Source organism: Myotis myotis, unplaced genomic scaffold, assembly GCF_014108235.1.
Source record: "Myotis myotis isolate mMyoMyo1 unplaced genomic scaffold, mMyoMyo1.p scaffold_m19_p_7, whole genome shotgun sequence".
Lineage (NCBI taxonomy): Eukaryota > Metazoa > Chordata > Mammalia > Chiroptera > Vespertilionidae > Myotis > Myotis myotis.
In genome coordinates this window covers 44,428,240-44,446,373 of record NW_023416379.1, presented here as the reverse complement: position 1 = coordinate 44,446,373, position 18,134 = coordinate 44,428,240, and positions in this window count along the sequence as shown.

Sequence of the window (18,134 nt, the reverse complement as noted above, 5' to 3'; positions counted from 1 at the left end):
AAATGGCTACAGCGCATAAGAATGTAAGGCATGAAATCCTGACCAGCCAAGATAAACAGAGATCAGTGCCCCACAGCCAGCTAGAGAGACTGCAATTGGTTTGGAAAAAGACAATACAAAAAGAAAGAGAAATATAAATATCCAAGTTTTTTTCTTCTGGACTTGCTCCACTTGATATCAAAATATACTATAAACTTACAGTAGTTCAAATAGTGTGATATTAGCACAAAAAAGACAAATATATTACTGGAGCAGCATTGGGAGTCCAGGAAAAGACACATAAATACAAGCGAACTTTATATATATATTATATATATATGATTATATATATATAATTTTATATATATATATAACATATATATATAATTTTAAAATGTGGGAATAATATTGACTTATTTAATTATGTGGGTTAAAATGATGGGTTTGTTTGTTTTTTTACTCAGAATAAACAGATAAATTTAGATACCTACTCAAAAAATACACAAAATTCCAGTTAAATTGCCAAATGAAAATAAATCTAAGTGTTCTAAAAGATAAAACTTAAGAACTTATTTATACTGTTTGGGATAAGAAAGACCCAAATCCTGTAAGTTATAAAGGAAAAGATTGACAGATTTAATAATATAAATATTTTAAGTCACTGTGTGGTGAAAGGTACTATAAACAAGTTAAAATACAAATGACAGACTGAAAAGTTTTTCATCCCCTTTAACCAGCAAGGAGATACTATCTAATATGTAATGACTCAAGAAAAACAAATAAACCATGGAAAAAATGGGAAGTGCCTCAAATCAGCAATATATATATATATATATATATATATATATATATATATCATTACAAAGTCACTCAATTTAACTAACAACCAGGGATTGTTAAGTAAAGAGGAAGCAATTTCCCCATAAAATTGACAGAATGAAACATCTATTGCTTGCATAGTTATGGAGAAATAGGCAAGTTCAGACAATGTTAGAAGCAGTGGAAATGGGAACAACCTCTTTAGAAAATATATTTAAATTTTAAATGTACATATCTTTGAAGAATTCTAATCTACCATGAAAATACAAGCAGGAATGCCCCACATTCCTACATACAAATATTGCATCATTGTTTATAAGAAAAACATTGAAATAGCATAAATGCTCATCAATAAACTATAGAATACAATAAATACGCATTTATTGCAAAGAAAAGCCAATATGTAAGCTACATTGTGATATACAGTATATAACAATTTATAGATTATAGATAGCTACTACTGATATATATGTACACACACATGTATTTTCAAATATTTAAGTATTTGAGGAGAAGCAGACATATCAAACTATTTCCAGTGATTGTCTCCAGGGATGTGAGTCAGGGAGATAAGCAGATGTTCTCTTCTTATTCTATACACTCCTATTTTGTTTAATTTTGCTACCATAGGTATATGCTACTTTCACAATAAGAAATGCCAATCAAGGTTTCAAAATGCTTTTAATATTAAGGTACTGCTTTAGTCCGGCATAAAGTGCACCCTCACAGCCATTCACTTAATCAACTATTACACTGACGCATTTGCAGTGCAGCAGAGTGCAAAATGGGCATAAATCCCTGCTCTCAAGGAGTTTACATTCTAAGGCAAAAGCAAAAAAAAAAGCACAATAAAAAAGTAAATTATAAATACATAAGCAGGAAATAAGTGCTATGAAAAAAAAATAGAGCAAGACAGGGAGATCCAGAATGCAGAACGTGGTGGGTGAGGGTTAGTAAATGCAGCCAAAATTTTAAATAGGTGGCCAGGTAGGCTCACAGAGGAGACATCTGAGCAAAGGCTTCGGAAGTTAAGGGAAAGACTCCTGGTTATCTGGGGGAAGACAATAACAGGCAGGAAAACCAGAGAGGACAAAGGCCATGGTTAAAGTGCTCCTCATATTCGTTGGAAGAGGGAGACAGAGATGAAAAGGCAAGCAGATGAGGAGTAGATGGGGGTCACTAGGTAAGGACTCTGTAAGGACCTGGTATAGCCCTAGACTGCACTGCAATAGACATGTTCCACCGGATCTCTGACTTAGCATTTATAACAATGATTCACCACTAACCCTTCCCATCCTTCCCCAAAGCGTGGTATTGGGAGGGTTCAGGTAATTCCAAACTTTATTTTCCTGTAAAAATTCCTTTATGTTTTCTGACAAGTTTTATGAGCCTTTGTTTCTATTTTAATGATCTCCTCTGAGAGGTTAAAGTTTCAGAACTTGGACTATTCGCAATAAAGCTCTTAGCTGTCTTACATGTGATCCATTGCAAAGACATAGCCTGCCACCAGCTGCAGTGTCTTCTCAGAACAGAAAAAGGACAACACCCCCAGGGGTCTATCAGTCACCCTGGCACGCAAGCTCATGTGACTTCAATATAATGAAGTTAAATGAGCTTTTAAGACGACTGCCACCCAGGGCCCTTGCTAGTGAAGGGACCAAACGGAGAGAGACCCATGCACCCACTCCCTCAGCAGTTACCAGGTTGTGAATGTTAGTTCTTAAGCGTAAGAGATTTAGGCTTCCTAAAGAAATTGTTTATTCTAGTCAAGTTTGTAGAATGTTTCTCTTTCTGTAAGATTTTTTTCCAGTCTTACTGAGGTGCGTTTGACATAAAACATTGTATTAGTTTAAGGTGTACAACATAATAATTTGATTGATACACAGATAGCAAAATGATTACCACAATTAGTCTAGTTAACCATCACCTTACACAAGTTGCAATTTTTCCCTCAACATGAGAACTTTTAAGATCTGCTCTCCTAGCAGCTTTCTAATATGCAATACAGAATTTTTAAAAGCACCATTCTGATATTCTGAAGTCTTCCTCACTTTTGTTGAGGCTCTTGTGTGTGTGTGTGTGTGTGTGTGTGTGTGTGTGTGTGTGTATTTGTTTGTTTTATTATAATAAAAAGAGCAAGACAGAAAATCAGGAAAATGTGCTAGTTCTGGCTCTTGCCTCTACTTTTGGATATCTTAAATAACTCCAAATTTCAGTTTCTTAGCAATAATAATGGGACAGTATCCTGCCTATACTATAGGCTTGATGTAAAGATAAGTAAGGTAACATGGAAAGCTCTATCAAAACTACAGTAAGATCTAGAATACTCTAATAATCAGTTTAATTAACCATAACAAGTCATAATTATTCCCAGGATAAAAGGGCTATTAGAACCTGTGCAGGCAGCCAGTAGCCAATCTATGTTATTTTCTTTTTAATTTTTAAAAATTTATTTTAATTTTCTTTTTATTTAATCTTTTTATTTTTTCTTTTAAGTTGGGTTTGTTGTAAGGCCTTCAATAAAAGTACACTGTACACAACTGTGTAATCTAATTACCTAAAGCTTTTAATAAATTTATTTTATTTATTTAATTTTGACAATATTCATTGTTGAAAGTATTACATATATCTCCTTCCCTCCCCCCATTGACCTCTTCTAGCCCACCCCTGCCCCTCAACCCAAGCCTTCACCACCCATTGTCTGTGTCCATGGGTTATGCATATATGCATACAAGTTCTTTGGTTGATCTCTTCCCAGCCACCCACCCTCCCCTGCCTTCCCTCTGACATTAGTCACTCTGTTCCATGCTCTATGTCTCTGGATCTATTTTGTTCATCAGTTTATTTTGTTCATTAGATTCCACATATAAGTAAGATCATGTGATACTTGTCTTTCTCTGGCTGACTTATTTCACTTAGCATAATACTCTCCAAGTCCCTCCATGCTGTCCCAAAGGGTAAGAAATCCTTTTGTACATCTGCATAGCATTCCATGGTGTAAACATATCACAGTATCTATTCATCTACTGATGGGCACTTGGGCTGTTTCCAGATTTTAGCTATTATAAATTGTCTGCTTCTTAAATATTTGCAACAAAACTTAGACGCAGCTTTTAATCTAAAATGAAAGGATTTCAAGCACCTGGGGTGACTGACTCACCTTGGTTTGTTCAGGACTTTAAACCAGAAAGTCCCAAGTCCCAGGAAGCTCATGGGTTCTAGGCAAAGTGGAATGGTTGGTCACCCTGGATGCATAAATTATTAAGAAAGTCTAAAAGAGAGGTGTAATTTTTATGGCATCTTGGAGAAGAATAATAGTAATTTCTCTCAAAGATTTAGAGAGAACCCAGTATGTTAAATAAAAACTCCTGTGAATGGCACAGATAATAGAAGAAAAACCATGCTCATTTCTTGGAATACTACTTAGTGTTCAAAGACTGATGTCAACAACTTACAGGAGCCAGCTCAAATGGACTTGCACTTCCACTGGCCAAATATGGGACAATTTAACAACACAAATAATAATGTTAATTAATTATAACATTTTTAAACCATGGCATATATGATGATAACAATAAAAAAAGAGTGGGAGTAGGGAGGAGGTACGTGAAGAGAACCAGAAGAGTGCCAGCTGGTAAATCAGAAGGAATGATAGAATCTCTGAAATCACCAGTTTATAAATACCTGTATAATAATTGATTCAGAAATGATTACTATTGGATGCTAAAATAATTGGGTGCAACCTGGCTGGCTTTTTGGCCTGCTATATACATAAAAGGCAACAGACACTGTGCACTTAATTCCACAGGCCTGGCAGCTTTTGCATTCTCTGTCTTGGAAGCCAGCTGCCATGCTACTAGAGAGTCCGGGCTCTCCTGCTGGAGCAAGAGGCCACATAGAGAGGGCAGAAGACACCTAGAGAGAGGGGACAAAGGGAAATGAACTGAGCACCAGCTGACAGTCAGCACCCAAATTCCAGACCTGTGAGGGGGCTTCTGGGACCCTCCAGACCAGACCAGCTCCACTGCCAGCTGGATATAGTTCAATGAGTGACCCTGCCAATACCACAGGGCAACGAAGCACCCTGTCAGTCAACAGAAATGAGAAAAGTAAATAAATAGCTATTGTTTTAAGCCACCAAGTTTCAGGTTGATTTGTTACACATTAATGGGTAACTGACCCGAAAACTGAATACAACATACTAGGATAGCTATAAAACATATATATTGGGACAATCGGGAAACTTTGAAAGGACTGGATATTAGATAATATTATTATATCAATGTAAAATTCCTTAGATGTACCAATGGCATTGTGGTTATATAAGACAATAAGCTTGCTTTCAGGAAATGCATGACGAATACTTGGAAGTGGAGTGTTATGATGTCTGCAACTTTCAAAATGTTCAGGGGAAAAAAAGTATCTGTCTCTCTCTCTTTTCTCTTTCTCTCTCTCTCTCTCACACACACACACACACACACACACACACACTCACATCTGTATGCTTTATATCTTATATAAGCAAATGTGGCAAAAATAATTCATTGATCTAGGCAGAGTACTATTCTTTTAACTTTTCTGTAATTTTGAGATTTTTCAAAATAAAAGCTTTGAGAAAGAGAAATAAATGACTTAGAGATTTATAATAAATTCTGTACTTTTAAATAAATGTTATTTTAAAATAAAATTGAGCACTTAATTAATAATGAAAATGAGTCTCAGATAGAATTTAAATATCCTGGATGTGCAAGAATAATAGTTTGGAACAAATGGAGCATAGCTCAGTAGCAGATAATTAAGACAGAACAGCAATATAACTGCTTAGATTTTATTAGTGACATTAGATTAGTGGTTGCATTAAATACCTAAATCCCCCCACATCCCTATATAGATATAGGACAGCAAGGCAGGTGGTTAGGAGAACCATGCCACAAATAAGCTGTGGGACTTAGGGCAATTTACTCTCCCTCTCTGGGCCTCAGAGTCCTTGTCTATAAAATAAAGGCTAATTGATGTCTATCATGGTTTTTGTTTTATGAATCCCAAAACTGGTATCATATAATTTACTTAAGTATACACCACCAAAGGCATAAAACCACAAGGAATTGTAAAAAATCAAGCACGCTACAAAAAAATAAAGAAGAGATAACAATCTTAGAACACAATTTTGCTAAACAGGAATTTCCTTGGAAGAATGAAATGTCATGCAGAGGCAATTGGTTAATATAGCAACTCATGCTGATGGGAAATATCATAATAAATGTGGCAAAGCAGGTATGAGTCAGTGCAATGAAATTTACCACACCCAGGAGCCTCATTGAAATGTACCTCTCACATCCACTAACCAGATTCTTATAGGTGTCTTTCCTCAAAAGCTTACTAACAAAATGTCTATAAGTTAAAGCTTATTTAAAGTACTTCCACAGCAATCCTATAGTAAGCAAGTAATAACCCCAGATGTATCATCTACCTACTTTATATCAATGCAATGTTTCATAATGACAGCTTTATTTTATTTATTGTCTTTTTTTCTTTATTGAGTAAGGTATTACATATGTGTCCTTATCCCCCCATCCCCCCCCCACACACACACACCCACTCATGCCCTCACCCTCTGGTGTCTGTGTCCATTGGTTAGGCCTATATGCATGCATATAAGTCCTTTGGTTGATCTCTCTCCCTTACCCCAACCCTTCCTTACCTTCCCCCTGAGGTTTGATGGTCTGATCTTTGCTTCTCTGTCTCTGGATCCTGTTTTTGTTCATCAGTTTATGTTGTTCATTATATTCCACAAATGAGTGAGATTATGTGATATTTATCTTTCTCTGATTGGTTTTTTTGCTTAGTATAATTCTCTCCAATTCTATCCATGCTGTTGCAAATGGTAAGAATTCCTTCTTTTTTACTGCAGTGTAGTATTCCATTGTGTAGATGTACCAGAGTTTTTTAATCCAATCATCTGCTGATAGCAGCACAATTTACCATAGCTAAGATTTGGAAACAGCCTAAGTGCCCATCAACAGCTTTATTTTAAATGAAAATAAAGCAATAAATGTTATACATCACATAAACAAATTGAGAGATAAAAATCACATAATCGTATTATATGATGCAGAAAAAGCATTTGACAAAATCCAGCACCATTTCTTAATAAAAACTCTCAGCAAAGTGGAAATAGAGGGATCATACCTCAACATAACAATAACCTTATTTGTCAAACCTACAGCCAACATCATACTCACTGGGCAAAAAATAAACCATTTCCCCTAAGAACAGGAACAAGAAAGGGTTGCCCACTTTCACCACTCCTGTTCGACATAGTATTGGAAGTACTAGCCAAAGAAATTAGACAAGAAGAAGAAATAAAAGGCATCCAAATTGGAAAAGAAGTAAAATTGTCATTATCTGCAGATTACATGATATTGTACATAGAAAACCCTAAAGATTCCACCAAAATCTACTAGACTTAATAAATGAATTTGGCAATGTAGCAGGATACAAAATTAACACCCAGAAATCTATGGCTTTTTTATACACCAATAATGAACTCACAGAAAGAGAAACTAAAAAAAACAATCCCATTTACCATTGCAACAAAAAAATTAAGATATGTAGGAATAAACTTAACTAAGGAGATAAAAGACCTGTTCTTGGAAAACTACAGGACATTGAAAAAAGAGATAGAGGAAGACATAAACAGATGGAAGAATACACCATGTTCATGGATTAGTAGAATCAACATCATTAAAATGTCCATACTACCCAAAGCAATCTATAGATTCAATGTACTCCCCATCAAAATACCAACAGCACATTTCACAGATCTAAAAAGAACTCTCCAAAAATTCATCTGGAATAAAAAACAACAACATAGCTGCAAAGATCTTGAGAAAGAAGAACAAAGTAGGTGGGACCTCAATACCGATATCAAGATGTATTAAAAAGCCACTATTCTCAAACTGCCTGGTACTGGCACAAGAACAGACATACAGACCAATGGAATAGAATAGAGAACCCAGAAATTGACCCAAACCACTATGCTCAACTAATATTTGACAAAGGAGGCAAGAGCATACAATGGAGTCAAGACAGTCCCTTCAATAAATGGTATTGGGAAAATTGGACAAATACATGCAAAAAAAAAAAAATGAAACTAGACCACCAACTTACACCATACATAAAAATAAACTCAAAATGGATAAAGGACTTAAACATAAGATGGGAAACCATAAAAATTTAGAAGAATCCATAGGCAGCAAAATATCAGACATATGTAAGTAGCAATATCTGTACTGACACAGCTCCTAAGGCAATGGAAACTAAGGAGAAAATAAACAAATGGGACTACATCAAAATAAATAGCTTCTGCACAGCAAAAAAAAACATTAACAAAACAACAAGAAAACTCACTGCATGGGAGAACATATTTGCCAATGTTATCACCGATAAGGGTGTAATCTCCAAAATTTACAGGGAACTCATACAACTTAACAAAAGGAAGATAAACAATCCAATTTATAAAAAGGCAAAGAGAACTAAAGAAGGGTCTTCTGTACACAAAGGATTTCAATGCATATTTGAGATATAAAAAGCAGAACAGAGAGGGTACCAATGAGAAGTGAGCCAGTTCATCCAGGGACCCCCAGGAACCCAGGGATTGGAGGTGGAATAAGAGACAGCAATTGAAATGAATGTACACAGAGCATTTGGACTCCACACAGCTTCTGCCAAACTGGGGGATCAGCTGAGAAAGATGACATGGGTTCCAAGTTACAGGGGCTTTGACACAGAAGTACATACAACAAAAGAATGTTCCAATGAGAAAGCTATGCAATATATTGAGGGTAATCATCCAATTAGAACAAAGAAGATAGCTCATAATAAAGGATTCAAGAAGAGAAGGGGAAAAGCTGTATCTGATATAATTTCATTTTGGAGGGGGGAAAAAGCCACTAATCGTTGTATATGATATCTAAAGGAACATATAGAAAAAATGAAAAGGATAAACAAAGAGGAAACTATACAAGTGAAAATAAATGGGTAATACATGAATGTTCATAGCAGTACTATTCATAATAGCAAAAAAGAGGGAACTCAAATCCAGTTGATGAATGGATAACTATGTGTACCCACGCAATGGAATATTATTCAGCAATAAACAAGGAGTGTGTGCTGATACAAGCTACAACCTGAGTGAGCCTGGAAACCATCATGCTGCAGTCATGGCTGAATGGCTGAAGTGATGGACTAGAAAACATCATGCTAAGTGAGAGCGACCGAACACAAATGACCCCATATTATATTATTCCACTTACTTGAAATGCCCAGAATAGGCAAATCTAAAGACAGAATATAGATGAGTGTTTGCCTAGAGCTGGAGGAGGTGGGAGGGGAGAATGGAGAGAGACTACTAATGAGTTTATGTTTCTTTTTGGGGTGATGGAAATGGTCTAAAATTAGATTAGGGTGACAATTACAAAACTCTGTAAATATACTAAAAATCATTAAATTGTGCACTTTAACTCCATGAACTTTGTGTTATATCTCAAAACCTATTAAATAAATAAATGAGAAAATAAGGCAAATCTGACTCTAAGTAAAAAAAAAACACACAAATGTGTTCAAGAGAGCAAAATAAGCCCTAACCTGTTTGGCTCAGTGGATAGAGCATCGGCCCACGGACTGAAGGGTCCCAGGTTTAATTCTGGTCAAGGGCACATGCCCAGGTTGTGGGCTTGATCCCCAGTAAGGGACGTGCAGGAGGCAGCTGATTAATGATTCTCTCTCATCATTGATGTTTCTATCTCTCTCTCCCTCTCCCTTCCTCCTAAAATCAATAAAGAAATATATTTTTTAAAAAGAGAGAGAGCAAAATAATTGTAGCACACAATATGGATGAATTTGCATAGTTATAATGTATATCATTAATTTAACAAAAGTATCAATATACTAGTAAGATGGAGAGTTGGGATGAGGAAATTTGGGGAGATATGAGACTTTCTCATCTTCCATAACAAGAAATTAATAGATTGTGCCTAAAACTGACAAATCAAGAAATGTTACAGAATCCATCATATTACTTAAAAACTGGAGGTAACTATGCCAAAGAGGCTCTAATAGTAGCCGTGGTTGGACAGCAGGAATGAGGGGAGGGTGGGGTGTGTTAGGGTGGGGTGTGCTAATCGTACAAGCTTTACGTGCTATCTTCTGTTCTTTTAACTACATGCGCTTTTCCTTTAATAAAAATAAAAATTAGATGTAAGACAAGTTCATGTTTCCTGCCAGCTCAGCCTGTGGAGTCCCCCTGACGTGAGCCCTCGCCTGGAGGACCTCAGCACCATTGCTCCACGTTGGTCCAGGACTCTCAGCAAGCGGGAGACTCGGTGCAGACTCCCAGGCTGACTCGTCCCAGGGGGGCCGACTCTGAACCAGGAATATTTGCTGCATCTGCCTTGAGTCGGGCACGGAGGAGGCACCTGATCTCTTTGGGGTTTTGAATAGAAATGTTACCATGATGCAAAATCACACAGGCACCACCAAAAATAAATTAAAGGTGTACAAAGTGGTTTTGTCCCTCCCATGGGGCATCCTCGGGATAATGTGACTCATTTCTCTGCTGTCTTTTTCAGATGAGAAAACTGAGACCCAGGAAAGCTGAGCAGTATCCAAGGTCACGAAACAAAAGAGGCAGGACTCAGGTGAACATCTCTATAGACTTACAATACTGCCACCTGACACAACTGCTCCCCCAGCCCCGAGGCTTGGCCACCATGAAATGTACACCATGTGCTCCCAGGCTGAGAGCCACCGATGCCAAGAGTTATTTTACTCTCTGTACTTCCTAAAATATGTTGTGGAATGTTTTCTAGATCCTCTCCACATCGAAAATAAAATATCTAAATAAAACTGAGCCAGTCCTAAATCTCCTTCTGTCTCTTCTCACTTCTGTGTCCTTTCCCCTAATTATTTTTCAGCCACCATGTCATGTAAAGCCCCATTTGTGTAAGTTAGATGCATGTGTGGAGAATTCTGCACCAAAAAGCGTTATTAAGCAATAATTTTTAAGCACTGCTTGGCTTGGAAAAACCCATCTGATCAATTCCCTTAGTTCCAAGATCCCGCCTGGTACATTACTATATCAATTGCACAATGGAATGATTTTAAATATTGCTAGATAATTATCCACAGCATAATATTTATTCTGGGTCACGTAAGGAATGTCAGATATTTATGAATATGAATGTGGATATGGGCGTGGAGTAATCAGCTAGATCGATAGGATATGGATACAGATACACATATAAACACCACATCTTTTCTCATATGATCCCCATTTAACAGAGGAAGAACCTGGCCCAGAAGGAGACGGACAAATACACACTCCTTTGGAGGCATCTCCCATTAGTTTCCTCCGTAAACTCCGCACAGCCGAGATTTGCATGTTTTTATTTCGGGCAGCCTTCAGAATAACGCAGAAAAATCCTGTACAGACCAAGTGTTTTGAAATGTCTTTTATCAGCAACACATGTACACTTACACTCCTACCAGCCACAGCTCAATTTTAGATCGTAATTCTGTGCGCATCTGCTGCAATAACTACCTTTTCTATGTTGACTGGTGGCTGATGAAGGAGGAGGAATGTATCTTTAAGTTTGCTATCATGAAAAATATATATACCCCCCTCTCCCATGGTCGGGCACCTGTGATTCCGCGTGGTCCTTTTCCTTCTGAGCAGTTCAATTAGCGGGAAATCTCTCTCTGATGGACTGAAGCAGCTTGAGTGAACGCCCGAGCGCTCAGCCAATTAGGCTCATTTGAAGTTGCAGAATTGCCTTCTTTGGTGTTAAAACCCCATGTCAAACACTGGGTCTAAGATCATTTGTGCTTCAAAATGAGATTGACAGAGCAGCTGCAACAGGGGGCATGCCTGCTGGACGACTTAATTGTGGAGCCTGAAGGGCCATCATGAACCGGCTTGCGGAGCCGGCCTCACCACTGCTGCATTACAAATGCTCTTTATTAACAGCGATCTGTAATCAATGGGCTCAGGCTTTTTGCCAGAGCCCCCAAATCAGACAGCCGGGCCTCTGCGTCAGGGTGGGCGGAGCCACAGGGCCCGGCTATCGAACTGGGAAGAGTAGGCTGTGCTGCCCCTGCCTGACTCCTGGGTGCAGATGCTAAATCAGAAAGGGTCCCTCATCATCATTCCACGGGCGCCCTTCTCACACTACTGCTTGAATATTCATCAGCCGGGGTAAGGTGGCGCACCGTACATTTACATGCTATCATGTGAATGGAACGAATTGCTTTTGTTACAACGAAGGCAAATGTCCTAAGTTAGCATTATGTGCAAGGATAACTTTTGATCAGAAATATAAAGGCTTAATATATATATATGTATCCAAATGTAGATACATAGAAACAAACAATTCAGCAGATGTTAGGGATAGTAGGAGTTAGGAGGGTCGTAGTTAAGTAGACATTAGGTTAATTGCAGGAATCTAAAAACTTTTTATTTGGAAACAATCCGTAAATTCCAATACGGACTTCCTTTCCTTCAGAAGAAATCATTACACAGCATTCTTTCTAAAATGTATAGTGGGAAAAGCACCGGACTGGGGAGTCAGAGACCTGTGAGCCGACCACGCAAGAACCACGGCCCACGAGCTGTGTGACCTTGGGCAAATCATTAAACTCTCTGGCCTGCCTAGCCTTATCTGTAATACCTGAGGGATTAACGAGTTGCAATATCCCTGAAGTCCACTGTCTTTCCACCTTAGCTTAAATGTGTTTGGTGTTATTTCTTTCACACTGTAGTGTAAGAAAGCCATTTATGTTTATTAAAGAGCAGAAGAAAGGAAGAGTACAGATGGGGCAGCCAAACCAACTTGCTCAGCCCCTTTGTCCTATTCTCAAACACATGTCTTTGTGGATATTCTTGCTGCCACATTGTGTTAAGTGCTGTGCAAGATAAGGCGGGACCAGAATCACCTAGTAGAGAGCCCAGTCTACCAAAGGGAAACAGATCAATAGGTAAACAACTCACCAGTCCTTGTGTAAGGTTGCTTTTCAGTTCAATAATAGATCTGACTGCATCTTATCCAGGGGCAATGCGCATGGCACCCTATCCGTGCACTGTGCACCTGCAGGGGGCACCATCCACATAGACCAGCAGCTGAACAAATACTACCTGGAGTTGTGCAACATGGCAGCCCCGTTCCTAGTAGATCAAATCAACAAGCATCACATTCCACTAAGTTTTGAAAGAGATAATAACATGAGCTCCCTGCCCTCTAGCCATTATACTCTAGAAATAAGCTCATCAAAAGTATATAAATAAAAATGCAAAATTTAATACACAGTAAGATATAAACTGTCAAAGAAATGACTGAAGACAGCAATAAAAAAAATCACAAACAATAAGTGATTGGTATTAAGACTATACTGTGGTCTGAATTAGAAGAAATCATATAGGCAAAGTGCTTAAAACTGTGCCTGGTGCATAGCAAGCTTTTAATAAATGTTAGTTTGGGTCCCACTCACTTTTACAATATGTTGCACAATGATAATATTTGCCAGAAGGGAGAGATTATTTTTGTTTGGAATGCCCAAGGAAGGATTTATAGAGAAAGCAAGGTTTAAATAGAATCTTAAAGCATAGGTGAAATTTGAATAGGGGAAATATTAAATCGTGACTTAATTCAGATTCCCACCAACTGTGCCTACGGGGTCATCGAGGTGAAACACTGGACACTCAAAGTTCTGGCCATTTCTCACTACAAAATTCTAAAGGGTCAAAGCACCAGCTCTGTCCCCATTCAGTCAGCTGCCAACAGTCTCTATCAGAACAGTCAAAGGCTCTGTAACCCCCACCTCCCCATTTTCTCCTTAGCCAATTCTGTGGGGCATCTTTAGTCTTTCCAACTAGAAGGGCTCCACCAAGCTGATTCTACATTCCCAAACCACCTAACAGGTTCCCTCAAGCTGACCTGACTGCTGGCTCATAGATGATAGACTTGCCCCACTGGTGTGGCTCAGTTGGTTGAGCATCATCCTATGCACCAAAAGGTCACAGGTTCAATTCTCGGTCAGGTCACATGGCCGGGTTGCAGGCTTGCTCCCCAGTAGGAGGTGTGCACAAGGCAGCCAGTCAATGTTACTATCTGTCTCTCTCTCTTTAAAATCAATAAAATTTTTTAAATATATTTTAAAAATATATGACAGAGTTTTGGGTCGAAGACTAGAACATTCCACTTTCTCCTGGGACCTCCATTTCCATGGCTGACCATTTTTTATCAGATCCCTTAGGTCCAACCAGAACAAAATTGAACCACCACACTGCAACCCAATAGACCACAGAGCTATTCCAGTAATAAAGATAATTAATAATAATAGTAATAGTAACACTTTTGTGTTCCACATACTTAACATATGACTACAATATGAAAGTTTGGAAACTCATTTAACCCTCACAATAGCCCTTTGAGGTCAGTACATATGGTTCCCAACTTATGATGGTTTGACTTATGATATTTTGACTGTGGCATGGTGGGAAAGTGATACACATTCAGTAGAAACTATTCTTTGAATTTTGAATTTTGATCTTTTCCCAGGCTAATGATATGTGGTATAATACTCTCTTGTGACAGGCAGTGGCAGCAAGCCTCAGCTCCCTGTCAGTCATGTAATTACAAGGGTAAACACTCCACAGTGCATTTATTGTTAGTTGATTTTGCCCAACTATAGGTTAATGTAAGTGTTCTGAGCAGGTTTAAGGTAGACTAGGCTAAGCTAGGATGTTCAGTAGGTTAGGTGTATTCATTAGTTAAGCATCTGTGCTATTCTAATTCACATTTCACAGTTGAAGAAACTGAGGCACAGAAACCAATCTGCCCAGGATCGTAGAGCTGTTAAGTAGGAAAGTAGGAGAACCAGGGTCTAAACCCAGGCAATCTGGCTCCAGTCTCAACACACACACTTGACTGTCTCTCCTCCCGTGGCTGGGATTGCCTGCTCAAAGCGGTTTCAGTTCAGGTGATTTTCATGACTAGCCCACTTATAGTCATTAGCATTTCCGTCTAGCTCCATACTGAATTCTGACTACTACATATAATTTCCTACTAGAAATCTGAGCTCTCTTACTCCAGCCATTATCAGCACACATAGACCTCACTGTCCCCCTTACACTTCCATCCCCACCCTTTCAATCTGCTCCCCGCCTAAACTCCCAAACTCAGGCAATGGCCCCAGAATCAACCCAAACTAGAACCCAAGAGTTATCAAGATGTCTCCCTCCCATCCATTTCCAAACATACGCAAGAATGAAACACTCAAATATGAGTCTGTTACTCCCCTGCTCAAAATTCAGTGCTTTCTTTTTACCTACAGGATTTAAACTAATCTCCTGGTAAAACATACATGACTTTGCATTTTTTTATTCCAGCTTCAACCACCGTCTCCTCTCACATCAAACCCTGTGCTCCCAGCCATGATGATCTTTGTGTAGTCCCCAGTATGCCAGCTTTCCCACCCTGCCCTTTGGCATCCCTGTCTAGTCCCATCCCTTGCCAGCCTACTGACGCATGCGTCCTTGTCCTTCAGGTCTCGGTTCACTCTCAGCCTCCCGTGGAGGCTGCCTGCATGAACCAGCTTCCCCAATCTCCCAAGCAGGTTAGTTCTCCTGCTGCCTTCTGAACATGACCCTCCTGTAGAGCTATGATATTATATCATTATTTACCTCTCTAACATCATGTGTTTTCTTCAAACACCTAACCTAAACCTTTGTTTGCTTTTAGTTTTTATACTCCAAAAGCATTTGCTAAATGAATGAATTAGCATTTGTAGAACTTTAAATTGTGATAAATGCATCCTGCATGTATCTTAGGAATATAAATACTATAGGTAACAGTATTTGGTCAACTGTGGAAGCATAATAATAAAGTAAAATATTACTACTGCATCCCTCCATTGACTACACTATAGCTTTTCCACAAAGTACTTGGAGAAGAGACTGGTGGTTCTGTGGTAAGCAGTTAGACAGACATGAGCAGAGCAAGGACGATGGGCCAGGTATGGAAGGTCACTAGGGCAGAAAGCCCTGGGTGCATAGCAATGGCCAAAACTTGGAAAACAAGGCCCTCCCCACTAGGGTGACCTTTCCTCCCCTAGCTTATAGCTGGTCCTACAGTTCAGAGCCTCCCCTGACCTTTCCTCTCCTGGCATATCGCTAATTATATGGTTTTAGACCCCCTTAGAGGAGGAACAAGGGGCAGAAGAATAGCCTCATAGAGCCCATGGTACAAGCCCTTGCATGACCACTCCCAGGCCCCCCAAAAGCAGCAAAACCAGACTGCTGACATCAGGACCACCCGAAAGGACACACCTGGAAAGCTAATGAATATCCTATTGATATCCTCCCCTGTGACTCTGTAGGATCCCCATCTTTAAAAGCCTCTAGGAGGGAGGATTCCTCAGGCACATTTTCCTTGCTTCTCTCTTTCTCCTAAGCTCTAAGGTCCCTTCTTTAGCCTCTGTAACTTGTTTCCTGAGACCACTTCTTCTACAGCTCACTTCTTCTACCTCTGCAACTTTCTAAATACATTTTCTCTACTTTCTCTTATAGTTTGAGTCTTGACTCTGAATTCTGTCATAGCCAGAACTCAAATACAGAGGTTGCTGAACCAAGTTCAGGTCTGATTCCACCAAAATAACACCTGGTGCCATTTTCCCATCAACAGTTCTATTCCTAATATAGGGATTAAGAAATTCGAATTCAAGAGAACCAGTTATGTGGACTATTCTTCTACTCAAACCAAATTTTCTCTATGACATTTATATTTAACAGAGCTTCTAAGAATAAGCAATGTAAAAATACTTTTCTTTTAAGTAATATTTATTTTAACATAAAACTTCAGCTCTCCAATTCCTTAAAAGTCCACAACAGTGTGATTCCTGATGAGGGCCAATTGATGCTTCTCTTCCTCTCCCTCCCTCTTTCTCTCTCTAAAAATTAATTTAAAAACAATTTTTAAAAAGTTAAGGAATTCCAAAATTAACATTGAAAAAAGTTGTGTGTTTTCTTTCTTTCTTCTTTTTTTGTTATCTTGCAGAGCATCATTATTTGTGCAAAAACATATGGTTCTGCTAAGACACAAAGGTAACTATTCTTTTTTGGAAATAAATGCCTTTTGCTTCTGATCACCAAAATGAACACATTTGTTATGTAACACACATGCAACAATTTTAAAAGTTACATTCTGATTTTACTCACTGGTGTCAACAGCAGCATTCTCTGTAATCTTGAACAACCAGAAGAAATCTATGGTTGGATGTATATCCTTCATCTTTCTAGAAATTTCTTTTCCCCAAAACATGTCTTAGCTGATCACATAGCTATTTTTCAATCTCTACTATCTATCACTTAAAATAGTTTGTACATTATACAGATGAGGTATTGTAGAATTGAATACCTGAAACCTGTATAATTTTATTAACCAATGTCACCCCAATAAATTCAATAAAAAGTTGAATGATTGTTGTCCTTGAATAATGTCATAGCAATAAAAGAATTAGCATCGACACTTGACACTGTTCATGCCGATATTTTACGCTCTCCATTTTTCCACCGTATGAAATCAAATTGCACATCTTGAGAGAAATGCACATGCCATGTTGTCATGCACAGTAGATCAAACTAATGTAAAAATCCTAAATGGAAACCTTCTCAGGAATTTTAAATACACAAGCTACATCTGCAAGATATTTAACTATTGTGCCTTCACTAAAAATTAATGAGAATTAAATTCAGCTTGAAAGATAGAACAACCGAAGTTTAAAGTGCATGCTAAATTTGTATCTTAGGTTGGTCCCTCAGGACCCTATCCAGCCTGCTTTGGACAAGATTTTTCAAGTTCAGAACAATGGTGGGTGGGGGTAGAGATTCTAACTTCACTGTCCTATTTGTCCATGATCTCAACACAATTCTGCATGCTTTTGTATTAAATATCTTGGCTTAATTGTAAGACACACATAAAAAAGGAAATTAGAGAACGCAGCTACAGTATGCTGGTCTATTCTCACATGGATGATTCACACTTGGAATTTGTCATAATAAGAAAGCACTGGCAAGATACGTGTAATTGGCAAAGGAGGGATTGCTTCAATCCAACACATGCCCACTTAGGTAATGAAACTCCGCTGCTGTGGTTTTGGCCCATATGGCCAACAAAAGCGCTTTACTATATGCTCCCAGAATCCTCAAATCTAAAGGAACCATTTCTTAATATAAATTATATTTGTACCTATTTTTAGAAATGAGAGTCAAATGTTATTTATTA